Below are 26,264 nucleotides of genomic sequence, written 5' to 3' on the forward strand. Positions count from 1 at the left end.
TTGGGCTTCGGGGATAATGAGTCGGAGTCGCTATCAGTGTTGTCTTGTCGGGCTCGAGGTCGCCGACCACCTGCCCTCGGAGGTCGTTCCGAATCTAGGCGTACAACTTGTTTGGACTTCGCTATTTCCAATGCCAAATCTTGATGGAGACGTTCGTTCTCAGCGATCATGTTCTCCAACCTCTGTTCGTTTTGTTTTGCCTGTTCCATGATCGCCCGCATTGTCTCATGCTCCGAAGTCGAGGGTGAGGCGAAATTCAAGGCACATCTTGCGGCAATAGTCTCCGATCCAAGCATGTTTGTTGGAGTGAGGTCATCTCTTTACGTGGTTTCATCAGTGACTATCAGAGGGTCTTTTGTTACGCCCGCCATGGATGTATTTGAGTATTCCCACAGGACGGCGCCAATTGTGGAGAAGTGGTTTGGAAATACTCTTCAGATCCTGGGGGACGCTCGTGATCCTCAGCTAACCACCTGAAAAAGAATTAACACTCTGGTCGGGGGTGCCGGAATTAGCACTCCGACGGGCAAGTCAGTCTTTACTCTCTGAATTACTTGTATTTTAAGTTAAGTGTAATGGTTCTCACATACCTTTCTTCGTCTGTTGTTCTTTTATTTATACTCGTTTCTGGGGCCTCGGGGCCTAGTCCACTTTTCACTCATTATCCGTTTATTTACTCGGCCCCATAGTTCAATAGATACTTGGCCTATCTATTGCATTCGGCCTCCTGATCGTGCAGGATGAAGCCGAGTAATATCTGTCTTCCAGATCGTACGCTTCTGATTCTGCCATTTATTCGGCTCCCACAATACCTTTTTCAATTATTGACAATGCATAAGCTTTGTTGGACTCTTGATAAAAAAAAAAAAAACTTGGAATGACCACCAACAAGCATTATATAGGAGAAGAACATTGAATATAGTAGTACCATTCAAGTTGGGTTGTTTGTGTTCAATACTTCAACTACCTATCAACTCCCATTGTAATATCATTCAAAATCATTGAACATAGCAGTAGCATTCAAGTGCATTGTCAACAATTTAATATCTACCCATCAATTCACAATGCAATAGCATTCAAGTACAATATTAAAAGCATGCTGCATACACCCGACTCTGTTTCCATAATAAATAATTCTAAAACAAATAAAATAAAATAAAAGTCACTACAACAAATTTGGGATTTAAAGACGAAACAAATTTGTCCCAAAATGTATATATTTCGTCACCCAAAGTAATTACGACGAACATTTTTTGTCACCCGTTTTGTCGCCAAAGGGTCGTCGCTAAAGGGTTTTAGAGACGAAAAAAAAAATTCGTCATTGAAAATGATAAATTTATGACGAATTTTTTTGTCTCCAATACACTTTGTTGGGAACATACTTGTAAGTAATTAGCGACAAAATATTTTGTCATTAAAGGAGAAATTAGAGACAAAAGTATTTCGTCATAAATATAAGAAATAGAGACGAAATAATTTTGTCACGTTTAATATAAATGAAGACGAAAATTTTTTGTCAAAGAAGCTACCAATAGAGACAAAAACAAATTCATCATTAAAAATGAAAAATTTGTGACGAATTTTTTTGTCTCCAATACACTCTGTTGGGAACATACTTGTAAGTAATTAGCGACAAAATATTTTGTCATTAAAGGAATAAATTAGAGACAAAAGTATTTTGTCATAAATATAAGAAATAGAGATGAAATAATTTTGTCACGTTTAATATAAACGAAGACAAAAAAAAATTTGTCAAAGAAGCTACCAATAGAGACAAAAACAAATTCATCATTAAAAATGATAAATTTGTGACGAATTTTTTTGTCTCCAATACATTCTGTTGGGAACATACTTGGAAGTAATTAGCGACAAAATATTTTGTCATTTAAAGAGAAATTAGAGACAAAAGTATTTTGTCATAAAAATAAGAAATGGAGACAAAATAATTTTGTCACGTTTAATATAAACGAAGACGAAAATTTTTTGTCAAAGAAGCTACCAATAGAGACAAAAATAAATTCGTCATTAAAAATAATGAAATAATGTCAAAAAAAATTCGTCACACATTGAGGGTAATAGTGACAAAATGTGACAATATTTTTTGTCACGACAAATTCATTTAGCAACGAAATAAAAAATTCATGACAAAATTAATCATCCACCTAAGCTAAATAAGAGACAAAAAAAAACCTTCTTTAGGGATGAAAAATTTTGTCAATAATTCCATAATATTTTTTTCCACATTATATACCTATTTTATCAAAATCTAAATTTTAGTTCAACAAATATGACCCTGTTCATGTTGAAACCTGTTGAATATAACAATTCCATCACAACTTAACCTAACCTGTTATCAACACATTTACGAATTAACAAAATGAAGATATCCATTCATCATTACAAATAATTTCATCCTAATACAATAAAATAGTGAAATATCCACAAAATATCCAAACGTTATAACTTGTTCAATTCCACCAAAAATCCAACAATAACTAGTGCAACTCCAAAAAGTATGTGTATCCTTATCAAACAAAAATGAACATTCAAGCAAATTACATCATTGTTGAACGTCAAAAATGCCACTCTAATCCAATTTGCAAAAAAATAAATTAAAATTTTTAGTAATTAATCAATTATACAAAAGATTAAAAACATTAGTAACTCATCAATTTACAATTAGATCAATTATACAATTTATCCCTGTAACAGACTTTTTTTGAGATTATGAGAACAAAAAATTAATTTTAAGGCTAATTCACAAATGGTGCATCCCATTAATGTGTCGTAAGTTCATACAACTTATATTGGTCCCTCCCAAGGTGCATCCCATTAATGTGTAATAGCTTACCGCTCAGGTGCTAAAGCTGAGTTATCATCACCACTGGAGAAAGGAAGAAGATCAATGAGTGTGGATGGGGGTTCCGTAGTCAGAATTATAAGCTACATCTTCACGCTATTTGCAAGGGGCAAAAAAGAAAAAAGAGAAAAGAGAAGCACCAGGTTAATATTGCAGAAATAGCAAAATCAAAGCCAATCAATAGTTAGGACTCTCACTGACAAATCTTCTCAATCTAATCCTAGTTGCATAAAGTCTAATAAAAGTTCAATTTCAATATCTGAAATGTTTCACTGCTTTGCCTTTGTATTACCAAGTTAGTAAAAAAAATATATGAAACCATTTGAAGCATAAAACAACCATCGTAAGTGAGTGGTAAGTCTCCCAAACACACAACAACACAACTCTCAAATGAGCCATACCCGCAAGCACAACAAGTTAACAATCATCCAAGTAGACAAATTACTACAACTAAAAGAACAACAAGGTCTTTAACACTCAATCCCTAGGATGCAAAAATTGTTTTGAGGAGAGTAATGTTGCCAAAGTTCTATGATGAACTTGTGTTGTAATGTATGACAACATTATTGGAATATATATTCTAACTAACAGCATCAAATTTCCAAGAGCCTTGCAAAATATGTTCTGCCAATGCACATAAACATGAAATTTTAGAACTAATGGAATCAAGCCATATTTTACTTCAAAATAAGATAATTTTCTTTTATGTACTTGTGAATCTCTATAGCATAAACAGCTACCACATCATGAAATTATGTTTGAATTCATCATTATGCACAGAGGGGGAAAATATGGAACTCGGAACTTATGCACGAGTTCAGGCATTTTCCTACTCTATCTCCGACCAAACCAATTTCCAAGGTCTGCTTTTTGTTCCTAATCTGGGATTCAGAAAAGATTAAAAAAAAAAAAACAAAAAAAGAAGAAGAAGAAGAAGAAAAGAAAAAAAAAAAAAAAACACTTTTATCATTGAGAAAGGTCAGATGCATTATGTTAAAAGCATCCAGATTTAGGGCAAAATTTTCAACCCAAAAAGTAAACCAATCAACTTAGACATTCATACATGAAAAACTAAAGAAAAATCATCAGCAGAGGGAAAACCAATCCTTTCTTTATGGTCATGTCACATGGACAGTGGCAGCACATAGGTAAGACAACCAGTGTGGTTTCTTCACCTAGGCAGCAAGGACACAATGTTGCAGCAACACAGCCATGTATAAGAAAAAGCATAAGAAAGGAATAGAAGATGCTTCTTACCTCAATAGAAAGGAACATACTCTTCTAGCTCCCCCCAAATAGGGGCCTATGAGCCCACCTACAGCCCCAGCTGTGGCTATAGTAGACTGAACCAGATTTTTTTCAGCTTCTGATGGTTTAACCATTACTGGCTAACCAAGAAGAGGCTGGCTAGAGAGTGCTATTGCCATAGGAACTGGCAGTGCATCAAAAAATTCAATATAATTGTAAAGAAGCTGCATTAGCATCTAGATGGTACTAAGAAGGGAAATGGACATTGATTAGATGTGAAAGTGAATACAATAATAAGATTAACAAATGATACTGCCCAGTTTAAACATATTTTTTTCCTTTTTTGGAGGTGGGTGGGGAATATATTATTAACCACACCATCAAACCCACTAACTTGCAGGGGATACAACAAGCAATAAATGGAATGGACCATTATGACTTATAGAATATACCAGCAGTATACAATTTAATGAACTCGAATCGTACAATCAAACACTCTCTAATTGTTATTGATCAAATATCTATTAATGCGTGGAAGCACTAGGGAAAGTAAACAACTTCCACTAATAAATGAAATATGAGACATCAAAGCAAATACCATCCTTCACCAAAAAAAAAAATGTCCTTCAGTTTTTTTCCACAATATTCACCCTTAATATTTTAAAATCACTAGAATAATACAAATCCATTAATAGCTACGCAATGTTTAAAACATTTCTCCATTACCGAAACCAAATTTTAACCAATGCAATTTCATGAAGCCCATCCCCAAAACCAAAAAAAACAACTTGGCGAGTTTACATTGTGTGGGGGAGGAGGGTGAAAGAGAAGGGCAGGGGGTCATCATCTATCTTACAAAGCATTGGACTTGGCCTTACTGCAATTTTGTTAGCCCATAATTACTTGTCAATTTAGCATGTAGACTTTTTCAATATGATTAGTGTGCCTTTTGCTCTGTCATCTTCACTTGTTGATAACAGCCTTAGTTGTTAAAAGAAGTGTAGACTTCTATCTTTGACCTCATTACGAGATGACAAACCTCCACTAATGATAGAATTAAAATAGTTATAGCATAATAAAAAATTAAATTGAGATAATTTTTTGGCTATGGAAAGAAAAATTGAACTTACCCAACTCTCTTGGAATGACTTGAATGGCGGTCCATTATAAGGCGTACATCTCAGACCTGGAACTGTAATTCAACGGTATTAGAAATACTTAACACAAATAATTAGTTCACCATCAAACGTAATATGCCATCACATATTACGTTATAGCCCCACAGTGAGTAGCCCAAGAAGCACGAAACTTAGGAAGTTGATACATCATACATGACAGTATTGACACGGTAGGAAGTGGATACATCATACATGATTTTACATTAACACTCTGATTAGCCATACTTGAAAATGACATAAAGGGGTAAAAAAGTGCAAGTAACCATGATAGACTACAATGCTTAGTACATACTGCAGTGATGCATCAAGGCTAACTGAAAATTCATTTTCAAAGATAAATCCAAGTGACAGTATTGGAGAGCAAAGTAATGATTGTTGGGCCCCTTTCCTAAGGTCTTAAATTTTCTGGACTACTGGTGTTTGTCTAATAAGGTGTCAAACCACAGGTTAATAAAGGTCTTAGGTTCAAGTTCTATATATGCATTTGTTTCCTTGTTGGCATTTTGCTTCTCCACATGTTAGGATATTTTCATCTCCACATGCAAGACGGGATTGCACATGACGAGGGTGTCGGAGAGCTCAATATGCATTGTTGGGCCTCTTTCCACACAACTTGACCTTTTGGGATTAGTGGCGATCTAATAGAAGTAACATATAAGGTTGAATTCATCAATAAGCTAGGTGTTATATGAGCAGTCCCTCGAAAAGTTAGATATCATAATAAGTTGATAGCATGCATTATGAGATACAAATAAAAAATAAAATCAAAACTATAAAATATAAAAATTATAAAATTATAATCCGTAAATCACTTAAATATACTAAACAATTCAAACATTCTGAATTCCATAATTTCATTCATATTTCTTATGTTAATGAAATAAAAGAAAAACATTTACCTTAATAATCACTTGATTTCAAGAATCAGGGCCTAAAATGAATAGATGAGAGTAGAATCCAATCTTTGTTGAACAAATCTAACCTAAAGCAAAGTAGATAATTACACATACACCAGATTAGCAGAGCAGAACAACATATATAGCAGATACACCAGAACAGAGAACAGCAACAAACTGTTGAGCTAAAATTACCAAGAAGTGGCATATAATTACCTTTAGAAGCATGGACTAGAATAACAATTAAAGATTTTTTCTTTTCCAATTCAAGAAGTGTGTTTACGCAAAAATACAGAAGAATCAAGTTCCAACATTTCAATTGACGATGATGAGGGGGAAAAAACTTTAAATTAAGAGAGAGAACCAAATTTACTTGTCCGGAAAAGCAGCAGAGTTGAAAGGGCACATATGACTAACCTCTTTCAAATTTACATTGTTGGAGAGTAATTTCTTGTTACTACTGTACATGACAGTTGGCTTATCTAATGCAGCAAATACATGTGTTGTATTCTTTGATGAGAAAGTGCAGAGTGTTATAGGCTGGGTCCCAAGGGACAAGATAAAGGACAAAACCTGTGTTTCTAGCTCAGTCAAATGGGCTTGTTTTCTTCTTCTAGAGTGTCTAGCTAATTCTCTATTGGAAAGCATTCTGAAAAACACACAACAACGAGTATTCTAGGAAGAGAAGTAAAGAGAATGTACACATGCATAAATACTCGGCTAAAAGGTGATAAAAAAGAAACTAGTATGCTGATCAACCTGTGCAGAATTACACTATTTAATAAACTCTCCGTCTCCAAGCAGAATAAATAAATAAATAAACTCTGTTAGAACAATCTAACTACCAATTTTTGTCTTTGTGTGCTTTCATCAGTCCAGTGATTTCAAGAGTAATGTAATGTAGCTCAAGGTTTTAAAAGGGGCAAGGCAAGTTCAAGATTTGTCGAAACATGAAACTTTCTGAGGTCTCATCAATCCAGTATATACAATCCTAATTGAGGTGCCTAATTGATGTATAATATTCAAATATACGACATATAATAAATATATAAAAACAAGTAATCTATGTCACTTTTAACGTCCACAATTTACAAGAATAGCTAATATATAAAATTCAATAGTATGAATCATGAAACTATTGAAACTATAATTGCAAAAAAAAAAAAATACATATCTATACTATTATATAAAGCGCACAACTCTTTGAAACTTTGTCACGAGTTTTTCTATGCCTAGAATACCCTGTCAAATCTCACTGCATCAAGCTTGGTAACTGCCATGATTGATCTAATGGCTTCACACACACACGTGGCATGGGTAGTCACTGCCTGTTACGGCTGAATTTCACAAGTGTAACATGTCCAACTTCCGAAAAATTAGAAGCTTGGATCGTTTAATTTTTTATGATGTTAGAAGAAGAAAAGACTTACATTTGATAGTAAAGATAAATTTATAGCCACTCATGTGGATAGGAGATAGAAATCCCCTTTTTCCCCTGAATCCCAATTCCTATTTGATTTCAAATACATTTCTAAATAATTAATATCATATTAAGTCAAAATATTATACAATATGTAATATATTTAAATGTTCAAGACATGTTCATGTAACATAGAGTTTGGATACATATCCCTATATACTAATATTTAGAGTTAGGGTGGTCTAATGCTTAGGCACAAGCCCGACATTTGTACCTGAGTCCATGTGATATAGCATTTTCCCATAGTTCATCAAAAAAATTAGGGAAAATTACATATACCTCCCTCGAGATTTATCTAAATTATAGATACCCTCTGAGGTTTCAAAAATTACAGATACCCCCCTGAGGTTTATATTTTCATAACAAATTGCCCCCTGAGGTTTATATTTCATAACAATTTGCCCCCTAATTTGTTATGCAAATATAACTTTCAGGGGGTATCTGTAATTTCTCAAACCTCAGGGGGTATCTGTAATTTTGCTAAACCTCGAGGGGGTATATGTAATTTGCCCAAAAAAGTAAGAAATTCATAAAGGTTGTACTATACCTGAAAAAATATTGCATTAGAGCCTCGATTAGTTTGTCATCATCTCCCTTTCCAAACAAGAATTTCCTCCTTTCAATCTCAAGATTTGCCAAGTATGGACATCTTGCAGAGGCAGTACTGGCTTCTGCGAATAACTTTTGTACAAAAGCTGGCACAATTAATATATGAGAATCAAACTGCACACATCCAAGTCACACAAATCAAATTCAGCATAAACTTTTGTGGACAGAACTGTACCAAACAATAATTTATGTAATGTAAGGATTAAAATGTGCACCACTTCATCTGACAAGTGCGCAAGCTTGCAGTCCACAGATTTTGATGGATGAATTGGATCACTATCAGCACCATTACACCAGCTACTGTCATCCTCGAGCAAACAGCCTAAGTAATCCAGGAAACACTCCTAATCATCAGGGCTGCCAGATAAATAAACAAAATTAATGGTTTGGAATACATGTGTAGATGTAGCATCAACTACATCAGAAAGAGGGTAGAGATGATGAAACCACAAGTCCAGAAAAAACCAATGCAAGAAACCCAAGTTATTGGGTAAAGAATATGCAAAGAATATTGTATGGATGCAACTCACTGTACTCTTCAAGGAAGGATCCCAAAAAAAATTCAGATCATTCTAGAATAATGTAGGCACAAGATATAATGAATGTGAGGATAGGATATTATTTAGAACTTAACTTAGGCCTCATTTGGGAATTGTTTTTTTAAGTGGCTTTTTAACTTTTTGAAAAAAGTTACTAAGATGTTCGATTTTTTTTTTTTAGTGGCTAAGTTGCCAAACAAAGCCTTACTAATCTGTCGAAGGAAGGATAAGGGGAGAACTCAGCTCATTACACCATTAAAGACCAAATTTTGGGACCGCATAAAGTGATTGGTCCATTCAAGCAAGAAATGATGCACCCATGAACAAAGTTAAAGGCACAAAAATGAAACAAACGGGGAGCAACCAAGGGAAACAAAAGCTAGCACATTATTAATTCAGTAAGGGGAAGGAGAGATCAAGTTGCTAATTATGAATAAATAAAATCATTGTAAGAAACATTAAAATTATCATAATATCAAATGAAAAACAGGGGGAAAGTGCAGGAGGGGTAGTTTGTTTTCACTAACAGTGTAAATGATTTCTTCATAGGTCTCTGTCCAACTCAACTCAAAGCTTTAAACAAATTGTTTTGGGCCGACTACATGAATTCTATTTTTCCATCTTTAGTTTCATAAACCATAGCCTGCATTAACTTTTTGTGTCTAAGAAGCACATATATGACATGATATGTACACTTTGATGTAGCAATTTCAAAAAATTAAGACCACACGAGAGGGACACAACACATAAATATAGATTTTTACATATATAAAAGAATAATAACAATTTCTTCAATTTTTACATCGCAAATACATTTATATTCTATTATATCAAAATATTAAGAAAATATTTTTCACATTCTATATATTGAAAAAGAAGTGTGAACAAGAAGTACTAACATCTACATTACAAGGCTATACTCATAAATAAAATGAAAATTTTAGGCTTTAGAAATCCCGAATTACACACCTAAAGGAGAAGGGATTAAATAAAATATATTAAAAAAGGTATATTCTGAATTTAATCATTGGCTTTCAAGTTATTTTCTTCAAAATTGCAATGTGTTCCATGTATGTGTAAGTGATGGACACACATCTCCTCCAAGTGCCTGCAGTGTGTTGCATGCAAAAGAAAATTTGAAAGATAATAGGACACATTGCGTAGAAATGTCTGCGCTTTTTGGTTCTCTTTTATCCTTGCATTTCCTAGATCTCATCATTTTCCTAAACCATGCAATCAATCATCTCTTTTGCATGTTATCCAACCATCTTAATTTGTTTTCTCTCACTCTCCAATGAATTCTACTTGCACAATCTTAAGAAAACACTAATTCCTAATTTTATCCTTTATTGCCTTCCCATACATCAATCTAAAGATCTCAGTTTCTACCATGCTCGCCCTATGTGATCATTGATTATACAACATTCTCTCCAATAGAAAATGGTTCTTTCCTAAAAATTAAATTTTAATTGCAGTTGTATACGTTGAATACACAATACAACTGAATCCCTTCTCCAATTAGAGCATCTCTTAACCTTAATTCTATGGTACACATCTCTTCAATCTCTCCATTTATATGAATAATCAAGCCTAGACAACAAAACTTAATATTTGTTCACCATTGTCTTCACTGCTGCCCCACTTGTATTACTCATTTTGCTAGAGGTTATATTGACCAACAAATAATTTTAGCAGCAATAATTTGACTAGTAAGGATATGTCCTAGAGTAATATGAATATAATCTTCTATTGTTTTTTTGAATGGAATTTGGTGCATATCTATTGTTGCCTTCTCTTTGGATTGACTGCAAGTCAAATTATCAAATATACACTACACTATGTTAATTAGGAGCATTTATATGATGTTAACAATGGACATGATTCTCCAAGACTTGATCCTTTTGCAAAACATCACACCTACATGAAGGGTCATGTCATTTATCAAATTGCCTCAAAACCTATGTCGCAGAGTTATCAGCTTCAATTAGAGCCCAAATATATATATATATATACTATACTTCACACCATCAAAAAGAATCACTGCAATTTTATGAAAGATTAAAAAATAAAAATTCTAGACTTTCAGTTATTCATGTGTATTAAGCTAAAGAAGACAACAACAATAACCTGTAGTAGCTTTAATACAAGAACTAGTAAGTGCATACCAGATTCAGAGTTCTTTATGTAGTATCAATATTGGTATAGAAATTGAACATGGAGAAAAGAGAGTAATATGTTGCATGCACACGCATGGAGAGAGGTGTAACCATGTGTTTCAATCAAGCATGTGCCATCCAGTTTTTATCATTAAGATTTAATAGTTTGAGTAAATATGCATTTTTGTATAGTTGTAGATATCACAAATTATTCCAAAATGAAAGCATCAGCAGTAATTCCATAATATAAGTTCCTTCACCCCCAAACTCAGATTTACACCATTAATTGGCATAGAATGACTATGTGACTAACCAAACTTAATAAACAACTACCCAACATGCGCTTTATCAAATGATAAATAAATAATCATCGTATTTTGCACATAATTGTCCTTAGTAGTGATTTATTATTATTTGAATGACAGCATCTGGATTCATTTCTCTAAAACAGATAAATTCATGTAAAACCCCTAACTGGTCATTACAACACCATTAAAAATCATATAAAATTTAGTACTAAATCCACTTAAAAAGACATTTTAAACCTCAACAAATGCAATTTCACAGCTTTGGTTGCCGCACCAGTTATGCTAAGCCCGTTACACCTCAAAACCGCATCAATGCCACCATTATTTGAAACCTTGGTACATATGTACACAAAAATAACTATAGTAGAATCTAATCAATTTGAAGCTATGAATCAAATATAAAATTGAAATGTGACTCATTAATATTTATAAACAAAAAAACACAGATCTGGAGTAAGAATATTGAAACAATTCGATCAAATTTGCCAATAAATGCAACCTAAGCACATACAAAAGATTTCCATATGCAATGTAAAAAACAAAATTAAAGCATTACCCAATACCGAAGAGAGAGACTCAGTCAGGGTTTCATAGGGCACACACCCTGAGCTAATCTGCTTGGCGTCCTTGATCTGCACCGTTTCAGGATCGTAGCGTGAATCGGGGTCGGAAACACTGATCGCTAGGGCAAGTTGTACCTGAAACTCCTCTTCAAAGAAATTAAAATCAACCGAATTCTCCGCCGACTCAACCGCTCTGATTCTCATCAATGCCGATTCCAATGAAGCCGAAGAAGAAGACGACGGCGGCGTCACTTCCGCCGTCTGCGGCGGCGACGGGTGGTGGTTGCCGTTGTTGCAGCCACTGCCTATGTGAAGCTTTCGCAACAGATGCTTCATCTTAGGCATCGTCGATCGAGTCGCATCCAGATACAGGGCACAACACGGCTCCTCTCTCTCTCTCTCTCTCTCTCTCTCTCTCTCTACTGGTTTAGCGTGCACACCTTCGTCGTCGTTGTCAAGTTTCGATCACTGGGAATTAATTAAATTTACTACTCAACGTTTCACTCCAATTGACTGTATAGTCTGGGAAAGGGACAAAATAAAAATCAAAGCTATTTATAATTTAAGAAATTGAGAGAGAGAGAGAGAGAGAGATACAAAGCAAAAAGGGAACAAATCTATAGGGGCAGAGTGAAGCACCGACCGTCTCGCACGGCAGCAGCAAACGGCACAAACCCGGTGATCAAGAGTGAAATCATGAGGAAGAGAGAACTACGAATTGTGAGAGAAGGGTGTGCAAGAGTGAAATCATAGAGAGTGATGAGGGGAGATTTGATGACGGAGGGAAAAAAAAAAAAAAAAAAGAAGGGAGGGGAGGGGTGGAATTTTGGGAGGGAAATTGCCACTGCCTCACCAAAGGTAGATCACACTTAAAAAAAAATATATATCCGAAACAATTTTTAGATTTGTTTTTTTTGAAAAAATTAAAATTAATTTGAGAGTAATAAAAATCAAAAATATATTTTTAAAATTTTAAAAATTATTTTTGACCTAAAGGATAAAATTATACAAAAATAATAATATTTTTTAATTTTTCACCCAATTTTTTTTTTAATTTTTTAGAAAAAAAATTTGAAACTAGTTTATGAAAATAAAACTAAACATATTGAAATTGATAATCTAACCACTTTTCTAAATTATCTCAAATTAACCATCTCAACTTAAAGAGTGTGTTTGGGCTTGATGGGTTCATTTTTGTGATCTAATTCAATGATCGCATTAATTTTACAATTCAATAACTAGAATATTTAAAATTCTTTCAAAAGTTATAATAAAAACACAAATCACTAGATCACCTTGTTTCACTAGCAAACTTTTACCGACGAATAGTGTTATCGTCGCTAAATGTTTAACTCTTTACCCACGCCAACTTGTCATCGCCAAAAGTAAACACACTAATAGCAACGCTCATTGTGTTGCTAAAACATAAGCCTCGTAGGTAAAAGTTTTGAAATTTTGGCGCCAACCAAAAAATTTGGCGCTAAAATAATGTTATGCCTTTTTAGCAACGGCAACAAATTGCGTCGGTAAAGGTATACTTTTACCAACGAAATTGATCACTTTGGCGATGAAAAATTGACGTCGTCGCCAAAAGTAGTCGCCAAAAATGTAATTTCTTGTAGTGATCGTTGCTTTTAAGGACTCCTTACAGGAAGAACACCATGAAGAAGAGATGGATAACTCTGATTTCAGATACACAAGAGAGATCGATTCGGTCTTACAGAGATTGAAACCCTTCCCTCTCTACGTTCCCTTTCCAAATTAGAACCAATTAGAAGCCAAAGAGATTCTTGGGGGAAAAAGCGTATAAGAGAATTTATTTTGCCGCTTTTTTTTTTTTTTTTTTTTGGAGAAAATTTATATTTTCGCGCTTATTTTTTTTATCTTATTATTAACGACTTAGATTATGTGTCATAAAAAGTTTAATATTTTTAACAGTTGACTTTTTGTGCGTCGTGAAAAATTTAATATTCTTAACGACTGACTTTTTGTGCGCTATGAAAAGTGTAATATTTTTTACGGTTATCGTATGTGCGTCGTGTGTAATTGATGTATTAACGGCACGCCATATACACGTCGTACAAACTTTTATTATTAATTGGAAAAAAAATCATAAAAAAAAATATTAATTGGAAAAAAATTAATTGAAAAAATAATTTTGTTAGAAAAATTTGTAAATTTTTGTTTAAAAACCAACGAAAACTCATTTTTTGAATTTACGTTTTTTTTCTCAAGGTTACAAACTAAGACAATCATTTATAAACTAAAAAAATTATCAAACAAGCTTTTATGACAGTTTTTAAAATTTTTGTAAATATAAATTGAAAACTGAAAACAAAATGGTTACCAAGCAGGTCTCAAATGGTAAAAATATCATAAAATTAGCAAATAATTAAATAAGTTACCAACGTAAAAAATGACTTATCAAAAGATTCTTAGGTTATGTATGGTTTGATTTTTAGATTTTTTTTAAATTAAAAATTAATTTGGTTAAGAAATAAGAAATAAAAAAAATTATTTTTTAAACAAAATGAAAATAATTTTTTTATTTTTTTATTTCTTAACCAAATTAATTTTTAATTTTTTTAAAAAATTTCAAAAAATCAAACCATACATAGCCTAAGAATATTTTGATAAGTCATTTCTTATGTTAATAACTAATTTAATTATTTGTTAATTTTACGACATTTTTACCATCTAAAACCTGTTTGGTAACCATTTCGTTTTCAATTTTCAATTTATATTTATAAAAATTTTAAAAACTGTCATAAAAACTTGTTTGATAATTTTTTTGGTTTATAAATGGTTGTCTCAGTTTGTAAATTTGAGGAAAAAACGTAAATTCAAAAAATGAGTTTACGTTGGTTTTAAACAAAATATTCATACAAATCACAAATATTTTTATGCTATCTAATTACAATAATATTGTTTTCATAATAAAAAAAATAATTGTAAAGAAGAACCATTAAAATAGTAAATAAAACGATTAAATAATTATGAGGGGGGTTTTGACCAAATCTCCCAAAAGACATGGGGATTTGGAGAAATTAATAAATGCTGAGATTTTTTTTTTAAATCAAAAAATTAGAAAATTATGATTGAGATATTAGACCTCCCACAAGGCTTGTGGCTTAAAAACCTCCTTTTACTTAATATATAGTATAGACTAGCATATCACCTGTGCTATGAACGGATTGTGTTTACAATTATCTATATATGTGAATTGTGATTTTTAAATGTTTTATTTTTTTATTTTAAATGTCTTGTTTTTTTCCTTTTTTTATATTATATTAAAGTTTAATATTTTGATAATAATCATGTGTGTTGGACTTTTTAAGGAATTAAATGTTTTTTCTTTTTTATTATATTATATTAAAGTTTAATATTTTGATAATAATCATATGTGTTGAACTTTTCAAGAAAAAATTTTTATACTTGTTTTTAATGCATTAAAGTATTATTATAAGGAATAATAATCATATGTGTTGAGACTTTTCAAGAAATTCATATGTGTTGGATTTTAAAAAAAAATTTTATACTTGTTCTTAATGAATTAAAGTGTTATTATGAGGGTAAGGCTTGTGGTTAGGAGAAGTTAATAAATGTTAAGATTTTTTTTTTTTTAAATCAGGAAATTTAGATTGGGAGATTAGAACTCCCACAAGGTTTGGGGGTTAGAAACCCCCTTTTCCTTAATATATAGATATAGATAGATAGATAGATAGATAGATTTAAAAAGAATTTATGTTTGTTTTAGATATTTTTTTAATATACAAATTATTTTTTTAAAGATTTTTTTATAAAAATAATTTAACAATCTCGTCACTAGCCATAGTGTATGAGAGAAGTTGAAAAGGGCGTAGGAGTAGATATAGGAGAAGTCAAAAAGTGGGTTGGGAGAAGTCAACAAATGCTGAGCTTTTTTTTTTTTAAATAAATAAATCAGGAAATTTAGATTGGGATATTGAAGCCCCCACAGGGCTTGGAGTTAGAAACCCCACTTTTCTTAATATATAGAAGATATAGATAGATAGATAGATAGATTTAATAAAAATTTATGTCTGTTTTAGATATTTTGGATGAGATCTTATAAAAAAAAAAGTGTAGACATGAATGCCCTCCTATTTTATTGTGTTTATAATTATCTATATATGTGAATTGTGATTTTTAAATGTTTTTTTTAAATGTCTTCTTTTTTTTCTTTTTTATATTATATTAAAGTTTAATATTTTGATAACAATCATATGTGTTGGATTTTTCAAGGAATTAAATGTCTTTTTTTTATTATATTATATTAAAGTTTAATATTTTGATAATAATTATATGTGTTGAACTTTTCAAAAAAAAAATTTATGTTTGTTCTTAATGCTTTAAAGTGTTATTATGAGGGATAATAATCATATGTGTTGGAACTTTTCAAGGAATTCATATGTGTTGGATTTTAAAGAAGTTTTTTTTATGCTTGTTCTTAATGCATTAAAGTGTTATTATAAGGGTAAAACTTGGGAGTTGGGAGATGTTAATAAATGCTAAGATTTTTATTTTTTTTAAATCAAAAAATCAAGAAATTTAGATTGGGAGATTGGAGCTCCCACAAGGCTTGGGATTAAAAACCCCATTTTGCTTAATATATAGTATAGATAGATAGATAGATATATCTTCTTCTTTTTTTATTTTTATTTTTGTGTGGTTTCTATTCGGGTATTTTTTTTTCAATTTATTTAAGATGGAGTTGTGGGTATCTTTTTTTTAAAATTTAATTTATCTGTGATTTTCATTTATTTTTAATTATTATTATTTAGGTAAGTTATGATGTGAGTTAGATATGTGATAGACATGTAAGTTTTATTGATTTAAAGTTTATTTAGATAAACTTTAAAGATTTTTTTTTTAGTTTTTTAGTTTTTTTGGTTATGTTATCATGTAATATATAAAATATAAGTAGATATCTACAACTTTAAAAGAAAATATTATCTGATTTTTTGGGGAAGAGAAAATGAATGCAAGTTTTAATATTTTTTTTGAAAATTTGTGAGAGAGATTAGGAGGGAGAGATTATGAAATATTTTTGTTATTAAATAAATAAATTAGTCAATAGTTTTTTTTAATCTATTTTGTAAATTAAAAATCAATAATTTTGGAAAATTGATTAATTTGTCCTATTAAGTGATTTAAAATTTTGATAGATATACATAAAAAAAAATACATAATTATATTATTAAATCATAATTCAAATTTAGATGTTATATCTTTTTGAGATCTATGGCTAAATTCTTATCTTTTTATTTTTTATTTTTGTGTGTAACCATAGTATATGGGAAAAATTGAAAAGGGTGTTGCAATAATTATGAGAGAAGTCAAAAGGGATTGTGGGTTGGGAGAAGTCAATAAATGCTGAGGTTTTTTTTTTTTTAAATCAAAAAATTAGAAAATTAGGATTAGAAGATTGAAACTCCCACAGGCCTTGGGGTTAAAAACCCCCTTTTGCTTAATATATAGTATAGATATATATATATATATATATAGATAAATAAATAGATATAGATCGATAGATAGATAGATATAGATATAGATATAGATAGATAGATAGATAGATAGATATAGATCGATAGATAGATAGATATGGCACATACCATTTATATGACACAAGGACCAAAGTACCGGGACAACTGCTGCAATTTACTCTCATCTAAATTAAAGGGATTTAAAAAGTTAAAAAAAAAAAGAACAAACAATTATAATATTAAAAAATGTTCACTAAAAACATATAGATTAAAAATTAAAAATTAATTATTGTAAACTCCATACTAAACAAGGTAATGTTTTCTATTAATTTGAAAATTAAAAAATTATTATTAATTTTTCCTCTGTTTTTTTTTCTCACAAAAAAAAAAATAGCTACATTAATTATTTTTTTATTTTTTTTTTTTTGTGGAGAGGGGTTTTGACCTGCGATTTTTCTAAAATGGGTGTTCTAGACGGAAAGGGTAGAGTTGGTTCAGACAATAAGAAAAAGTGCTTATGCAAGAGGCGCCTTCACTATGAGCAAGAACAGTCAGTTTTGCATAGGGTACCTTCTTGTATAATAGCTTCAATACTGGTATGCATGAAGGGCTTAAGTGTGAGACGTATAAGAGGGGCTTTAATGCGAAAATAGAAGAAATGGTTTACAGAGTGTCTTCTTGCTTCATGACTTCAATACTTGTGAGAGAGGAGTAGGCTCAAGTGCGAGAGAGAAATGAGGGTTTGTAGGAAGTGTCTTCTTGGGTCACGACTTGAGTGTCCATGCACATGAAAATGAGTGATAAGGGTCAGAGTGTGTCTCTTGGGGTCACGGTTTTAGTGCTCCGAAACACAAAACCATAGCATATTAATAAAGAGAAATAATTAGTGAAAAAATATTTTTGTCTTCTTAAATACAAGAACAGAGAATTTATTATTGGTGATGAAATATTTTTGTCTTCCACAACATAACCTTATGAGACGAAAAATATATTCATTGTGCAATCAATCAGAATTTATTAGTGACTAAATATTTTCATCTCCCACAACTTATTCTTCCAAGACAAAAATATATTTGTCGCTCATTTAATAGAAAGATGAAACGGCATCGTTTGCATGATAGAGTGTTTATTGGTGACGAAACATATTCGTCTTCCATAACTTCTCATTCCTAGACAAAAATATATTTGTCGCCTAATAAATGGAAATATGCAACGACATCGTTTAATAGATAGGGAATTTATTGGTGACAAATTACGTTCGTCACAAAAAAATATATATTTTGTGACAAAAATGTTCGTCTCCAATGAGCTAAAATAATTCGCGCCAAAGCAAATAAAATTGGCACCTAAATTTTGCAGATGAAATTTTTTTCGTCTCCTATACGTTTGAGAAAAAATAAAACAAACGACAAAATTAATATTTTATCATCTTTGGGTTAAATTTTAAGACAAAAAAAATTTCGTCACCAAATTTTGTCACAATAGCCTAGATTTCTTGTATTTTGTTTCCTTGTTTAATTATTATTATTATTTTTTTCATATTGTGGTGAGGGGTTTACTATAAGAAAGAATAATAGCTTTGCACAAAATGTCTTCTTGGATAATAATGTTTGCATGCACAAACGGCGAGAATAGAGGAGCTTTAGTGCGAAATAGAAGAGAGAGTTTATAGAGATTATTTTCTTGAGTCACAGCTTCAATACTTGTGAGAGAGGAGACTTAAGTGCAAGATAGAAACGAGGGTTTGTAGACGTGTCTTTTCGGGTCACGACTTTAGTATTTGTGTGTGTGTGAAAGTAAGTGATTAAGGTGAGAGTGATCTCTTAGTTTCTGACGACATTTTAATAAAGAGAAATAATTAGGGATAAAATATTTTCGTCTCAAACTCATATGTTCGTTGCCTAATCAACAAAAATACAAAAACAACGTTGTGTGGGGATAGAGAATTTATTGGTGATGAAATATTTTCGTCTCCTTCAACTTAACCTTATGAGACGAAAATATATTCGTCGCACAATCACTCAAAATGCAACACGACACATGGAGAATTTATTAACGACGAAATATTTTCGTCTCCCAAAACATATCCTTCCGAGACAAAAATATATTTGTCGCCTAATTAACAGAAAGATAAAATGAGCATGAAGAGTTTATTGGTGACGAAATATTTTTGTCTCCCATAACTTATCCTTCCCAGCCAAAAAATATATTTGTCACCAAATAAAGAAGAAAATGAAACGACATCGTCTAATAAATTTCGAATTTATTGGTGACGAATTCCTTTTGTCGCAAAAAACTTTAAAATTTGTGACAAAAATGTTCGTCTCCAATGAGCTAAAATAATTGGGGCCAACAAGAAAAAAAATTGGAGCCTCTTTTTTTTTTCTGATGAATTTATTTTTTCGTCTCCTACAGTTTTGAGAAGAATTAAAAGAAACGACAAAAGTAATATTTGGTCATGTTTGGGTTACATTCTAAAACGAAAATAAATTTTATCACCAAATTTTAAAAATTAATTATTGAAAACTCCATACTAAACAAGATAATGTTTTCTATTAATTTTGAAAATTACAAATTTTTTATTATTTGTTTCTCTGTATTTTTTCTCACAAAAAAATAGCTACATTAATTATCTTTTTTTTTTTTTTTTTTTTGTGGAGAGAGGTTTTGACCTTTGATTTTTCTGAAATAGGTGTTCTAGACGGAAAGGGTAGAGTTGGTTCAGACAATGAGAAAAAGTGCTTGCGTACATAGGGTGCCTTATTGGATAATAGCTTCAATGTTGGCATGCACGAAGGGCTTAAGTGTGAGACAGAAGAGAGGGGCTTTTGCGCGAAATAGAAGAAATGGTTTATAGAGTATCTTCTTGAGTCACGACTTCAATACTTGTGAGAGAGGAGTAGACTCAAGTGCGAGAGAGAAATGAGGGTTTGTAGAAAGTGTCTTCTTGGGTCACGACTTCAAGGTCCGTGTACATGAAAATGAGTGATAAGCGTTAGAGTGTATCTCTTGGGGTCACAGTTTCAATGCTTCGAAACACAAAACCATGGCATTTTAATAAAGAGAAATGATTAGTGATAAAATATTTTTGTATCCTTCAATACCAGAACAAAGAATTTATTATTGGTGATGAAATATTTTTGTCTTCCACAACTTAACTTTATGAGATGAAAAATGTATTCGTCACGCAATCAATTAGAATTTATTAGTGACGAAATATTTTCGTCTCCTACAACTTATTCTTCTGAAACGAAAATATATTTGTCGCCTATTTAATAGAAAGATGAAATGACATTGTCTGCATGATGGAGTGTTTATTGATGACGAAATATTTTCGTCTTCCATAACTTATCCTTCCCAGACAAAAATATATTTGTCGCCTAATAAATGGAAATATGCAACGACATCGTTTAATAGGTATGGAATTTATTGGCGATGAATTACTTCGTCACAAAAAAAATTATATTTTGTGACAAAAAATGTTCGTCTCCAATGAGCTAAAATAATTCGCGCCAATGCAAATGAAATTGGCGCCTCATTTTTGCACACAAAATTTTATTTTCGTCACCTATACTTTTGAGAAAAATTAAAACAAACGACAAAATTAATATTTCGTCATCTTTGGCTTAAATTTTAAGACATAAAAAAATTGGTCACCAAATTTTGTCATAATAGCCTAGATTTATTGTATTTTTTTATTGATTTTAAGTATTTGGTGACGAAATTTGGTTTTCCTCTCTAAAAATAATACATTTGGAGACGAAATTATTTCCTCTCTAAATTTTTTTACAATGGTGACGACAAATTTCATCTCCAAAATGGCGCCAAATCTTCCACCAAATTTTCCAAGGGCGGGAAATTGTTTTGTGACGAAAAATAAAATTTAGAGACGAATAAAATTTTCGTCACCTATTGTTTTATTTGATTTTAAGCATTTGGTGACGAAATTTGGTTTCCGTCCCTAAAAATAGTACAATTGGAGGCGAAATCTTATTTTCATCACTAAAACATGTATATTTGGAGACAAACTATTTTTTCGTCACGCGTTTTTGTCACCATAGACCTTTTTTGTTGTAGTGTGTACAATCCACTGAATCAGCAAATACCATGAAAACATCCATACGAACTAACATATTGAACTACCAAATATTATCCAACATTACTAGTAAATAAAACAACACAAAGACATACCACACTAAGCTTAAACTCTCTAAGAATAACTTTCAAAGATTAAGCACCCAATCCCTCATCCTACCAGCAGGCATATCAACAAATACCTCCCTTATTATGGGATCTGATGCAAGCTTGTTCACAGCTTTAGTGTAAGCAGGTGCAGGAATTTCCTCCATAGCATGTAATAGTGCCACGCACTCTTTCAATAGTGAATGCGAGGCAGTAGAGCCACCTTCAATTGAACCACCGTCATCGCTAACATTAGTAACTGAAGCACTTGTCAATCGTTTTTCCATTAGGTCCACTTTTATCTTGCTATTTTTCACTCATATCTTTGAGTGCTTCAGAAATATTAGCTTGAAAAGAGCTCATCTTCTTACTCTTTCTACTTGCCATTTTGCTCTTGCCCTTGTACTTGCCCTGGTCATCTCCATTGTCATTATCACTATCAATTGGTAATGCATCTAAGTCCTCATTTTTTACCTTAAATTCAAGATCAGAACTAGCACTACTTTCAGAAGGAGATTTGGTGGAGGGGTGAGCCAGTTTACTAGTTGTAGATGTGTCTCCTAAGATATGAGACAACTCATGGTAGTAAACCATCCCTTTCTTCATGAACCTCTTTGCATGGCTATTAACCTACAAACCAATGAATTTCAGGTTAACATGAAGAATTCCCCAATTAAATGTAGCAAACAAAATGCAAAAAGTTAATAAAACCTTGTAAAGGGCCTCTCAAACGTTATTCGGTACAGTGATAGTAAGTTGTTGGTTATCCCAACCAACACCATTATGCTTCAGTAATGCTGTAAATTTGTTGAACATAATACGTAGCTGATTGTATTTGTTTCGAAGTTAGTGTGCGTTATACTGGTATTGGGTTTTTGCATTAATTTAATCTCTCAACCTGTTCCAAGCTTGTTTAGTGAATGTCCCAGTTATTTTACTACTCTTGGTTTTGACCTCCTTATCCATGAGGGTAATGAAAAGAGCCTCATTTTTCTGAGGCAATAGACCACTGTTTCCTCTACCAACTTTAACAACATCATCATCATCAATGGAGAGATCATTGTGTATTATTGTTGCCATTGCCTAAATACCATAGTGTGAAAATAAATCATAAATTTTAATGAGTCTTCAATAATAAATTCTAAGACTAGGCATGCATAACAGTTCTTAATAAAGGAACTAATGGACTAAATACCATCATGTATTCTGTGTGTGTGGGGGTGCTATTCATGTTTGATTTTACAAAAAGTTAAATTAGCTTTTGCATTTTTATTCATTCACTAAAACATGAGCAAGTAATATATGTTATATACAACAGATACCACTTGCCAACAATTGCCAACAACAACAAACAAAAAAAGAAAAAATGACTAGCAGCTACCACCAGCAGTATATGTTCTTAAAAATAAATAAATAAATAAAAAACACAAACAAATTTACAATGAATCTAGCACAGATACAGATCTACAAAGAACTACCAGCAATATATATATATATATATAAACAGTAGATATGTTGTTTAAAAAAAAAAAGAAAAAAAAAGAAGCTCAAGCTCTCTGTGAAACAGAGAGCAAGAGAGAAGAGAGGGTGGAGAGAGAGAAGAGAGGGTGGAGAGAGAGAGAGAGAGAGAAAGAGAGAGAGAGAGAGAGAGAGAGAGAGAGAATGACCTGAGATTGATTTGGTTCAGAAATTTGCAAAAGATCTGCAGATTTGAAACAAATTTGTTGTTTTTAAAAAAAAGAAAAAAAAAAACCATGGAAGCTTGGTGAAACATAGAGAAGATAAGGGAAAGAAAGAGAGAAGAGAGACCTGAGATCGATTTGGTTGGAAGATCTACAAAGATCTGCCGAATTGCAACATTAGTAATGTTTCAGAAAAGAAAAAAAATAAAACATGGAAGCTCGGTGAAACACAGAGAAGAAAGGAGAGAGAGAGAGAGAGAGAGAGAGAGAGACTCACCTGCTCTTCAAGATTTTTTCAACATGAAGCAAAAGAAGATGATAAGCAAGTTTTATTACTGTTGAAGAAAATAAATTGAAATGTGGTGCTCTGAAGATTCGAACCGTGGTCGTTATGCCTACAACTCATTTACTGTACAGTGGCTTTCGTTTTTTTGTTTATAAACTAATGGAAATACATTTTTTGAGTTTGCATTTTTTTGGTCAAATTTACAAACTGAGAACTATTTTATAAACCAAAAAATTTACCAAACAAGTTTTTATGATAATTGTTAGACTTATTTATTTTGATGATTTATTTAATTATGAATTTATTTGAAAGAGAAAAATAGAATCCAAAATTTATTTTGATGATTTATTTAATTATATTTTAATTTATTTGAAAAAGAAAAATAGAATCAAAATTTAGTTTGATGATTTATTTGAAAGAGAAAAATAGAATCAAAATTTATTTTGTCCCATTATTTCTCACCTAAACCTTTATCCTTAATGTTGTTAGAATGTATTTAATATTTGATTAAATCAGGAGTTCAAACAGCCCAAAACAAAGGTTCAAACAACCCAGTACAGCAGCAGGCTCAAAGGTTCAAGTGGAATATATTCAAATTAGTAATAATGGAGTATAACGGCTATAAATTCAAATGAATACAACGGTTATAAACGGCTATAAGTTTCATTATATATACCAAAGCCTCCAATGTAAACAAGTAACAAAAAAAAAAATATAGAAAATATTCTTTGATCTATAATCACTCACATCTATTCTCTGAAAAATTCTCTGAGAAGTATTCTTCAATTTTTGTTTACATTCTCTCTCAGAAATTATACACTGAGCCTTATAGCATTAAGCTCATCTTTCTTGTATGAGGTTTACTGAAAATCCGGAGCTTCATTTTTATATTTATTTTTGAGAGATAATTATTGTAAGCTTTCTTTGAAAGCAAAAATACCAATTCATCTTGTAAACGTGTTGCAAACACTGTGTTCTTGAAATCTTGAGAGTGATTGTGAATCAGCTAAGATTTGAAAGGGTTTGGGCTTGTGAAGTCTGTGTAAAATCTATGGAGGATTGCTTCATGTTTATGAGGTTGCTAGCACCCTTGTGAAACTAGAAGATAGTGGAAAATCTCAAGTGAAACTTGAGGAGTGAATGTAGGCTTGGTTGAAGCCGAGCCACTATAAACATGTTTGTCTTCTCTTCCCTAATTTCTTTACTTTCCTACTACTGTTATAGCTATCTAATATTCATGTGTTAATCATTTGATTTACCCTGTATGTTAGTTTACTTCATTGTTATTTTGCTTGATCATTTACTGCTAAATTTATCATTGTGCTTATTAATAATTTATTATACTAGTAGTTAATTTTATTTGGGTATTATTAATTTTAATTTGCAGAAACTTAATTCACCCCTCTCTTAGGTTGCTTTTAGGTAACAATAATTTTGTAAATTTTTGTAAATATAAATTGAAAACGGAAAACAAAATGGTTACCAAACAAGGCCTTGAAGTTTGAGATGATTTAATTTTGTTATGCAATGGAATAGATAAGTGTGAAAAAAAATTAATTGATTGATGTGTAGAATGTGAGAAAATGACGGATGAGAAAGAAAAAGTGATTAATTAATACATACTACAAAGAAAAATAATTTTGAATTTTTTTAAAAAAAAAATTTAACCAAACAAATTTTTAAACATTTTTCTCAAAAATTGTCTCTCAAAAGATGAACCAAACAAATGTTTAAAAAAAAAAAAAAAAAAAAACAAAGACTAACCAAATAAGGCCAATTTCAAACTCATAAAAATTTAAATAATATATACAACATATTTTTAAAAATAAATATTATATTTTTTATGAGTTTGCAATTATACTTCTCACTTTTCAAATTTTCAATATCTGTCTTATCATTTATAGGATAATGTTAGGGAGCTCGAAAATGAGCTCCCCCGAATCCCCCTAATTATTATTATTTTTTTTTCAGAAGCAGAGAAGGAGAAGAGAAGAGAAGGAAGGAGGAGGAGGAGGAGGAGAAGGAGAAAGGAGGAGGAGGAGAAAGGAGGACTGGAGGGGGCCATAACCACAGAGGGAGGAGGAGGCAGAGGCGGGGCCGGAGCTGCGACGAGCTGACGGGCTGCGACGGGCGACGGGCTGTTGCTGCGACGAACGGGCTGCGACGAGCTGACGATCGGCGATCGGAGCTGCTGCTGTGACGACGGCGGTCGGAGGCGGTCGGAGCTGCTGCTCCCCTCTCTTCTCTCCCTCTCCCTCTCTCTCTCCCTCTCCCTCTGTCTCAAACTCGTTGAAGAAGAAGAAGAAAAAGAAAAAAAAAAAAAATGCCTAAAATGACGTCGTTTTAGAAATTCAAAAAATTAGAAAGGAGAAAATTCGAGCAACGAAACTCTATTCTTTTATATATATTGCGGATATTGGAAGTATTTTGTGGTTGGTGGAACACTCACTTTTTGGAGGTTGGACCCAAAACCAAAAATAAAGAATCACATGATGCTACCACCTAACCATGTGTGCCTATCTTTGTGTACTAAAATGTCTCAAGAGAAAAATCTGCAAAGTGACAATAATAGCCGAACTTCCCAAAATATCCTCAGAAGGATCTAAAAACTCTCAAAAAAATATAAAAATAACAAATATTTTAAAGTAAATTGTAATATCAAAGCATTTTAGTAAATTATAATGTCAAAGCATTTTTGTAATTTAGCAAATCTATTTTTTATTGTTTTTACAAAAGAAGAACAAATCTGAATTTTAAGGGCACTGTTGTAAAT

At 31.8% G+C, this 26,264-nt stretch overlaps 1 long non-coding RNA gene across 1 annotated transcript; it reads right to left on the reverse strand.

Annotated features, from left to right (window-relative positions):
- Nucleotides 1-4,391: 4,391 nt before the first annotated feature.
- Nucleotides 4,392-12,011, reverse strand: LOC145791167 (uncharacterized). The gene is made up of 5 exons (XR_014330946.1): nt 11,831-12,011; nt 8,487-8,628; nt 8,210-8,385; nt 6,186-6,268; nt 4,392-5,300 (listed from the first exon to the last, which is right to left on the reverse strand). It is a non-coding gene; the product is annotated as an uncharacterized LOC145791167 (long non-coding RNA).
- Nucleotides 12,012-26,264: the final 14,253 nt, after the last annotated feature.

This window comes from Camellia sinensis, chromosome 5, assembly GCF_055761805.1.
Source record: "Camellia sinensis isolate YWXY chromosome 5, ASM5576180v1, whole genome shotgun sequence".
Classification (NCBI taxonomy): Eukaryota; Viridiplantae; Streptophyta; class Magnoliopsida; order Ericales; family Theaceae; genus Camellia; species Camellia sinensis.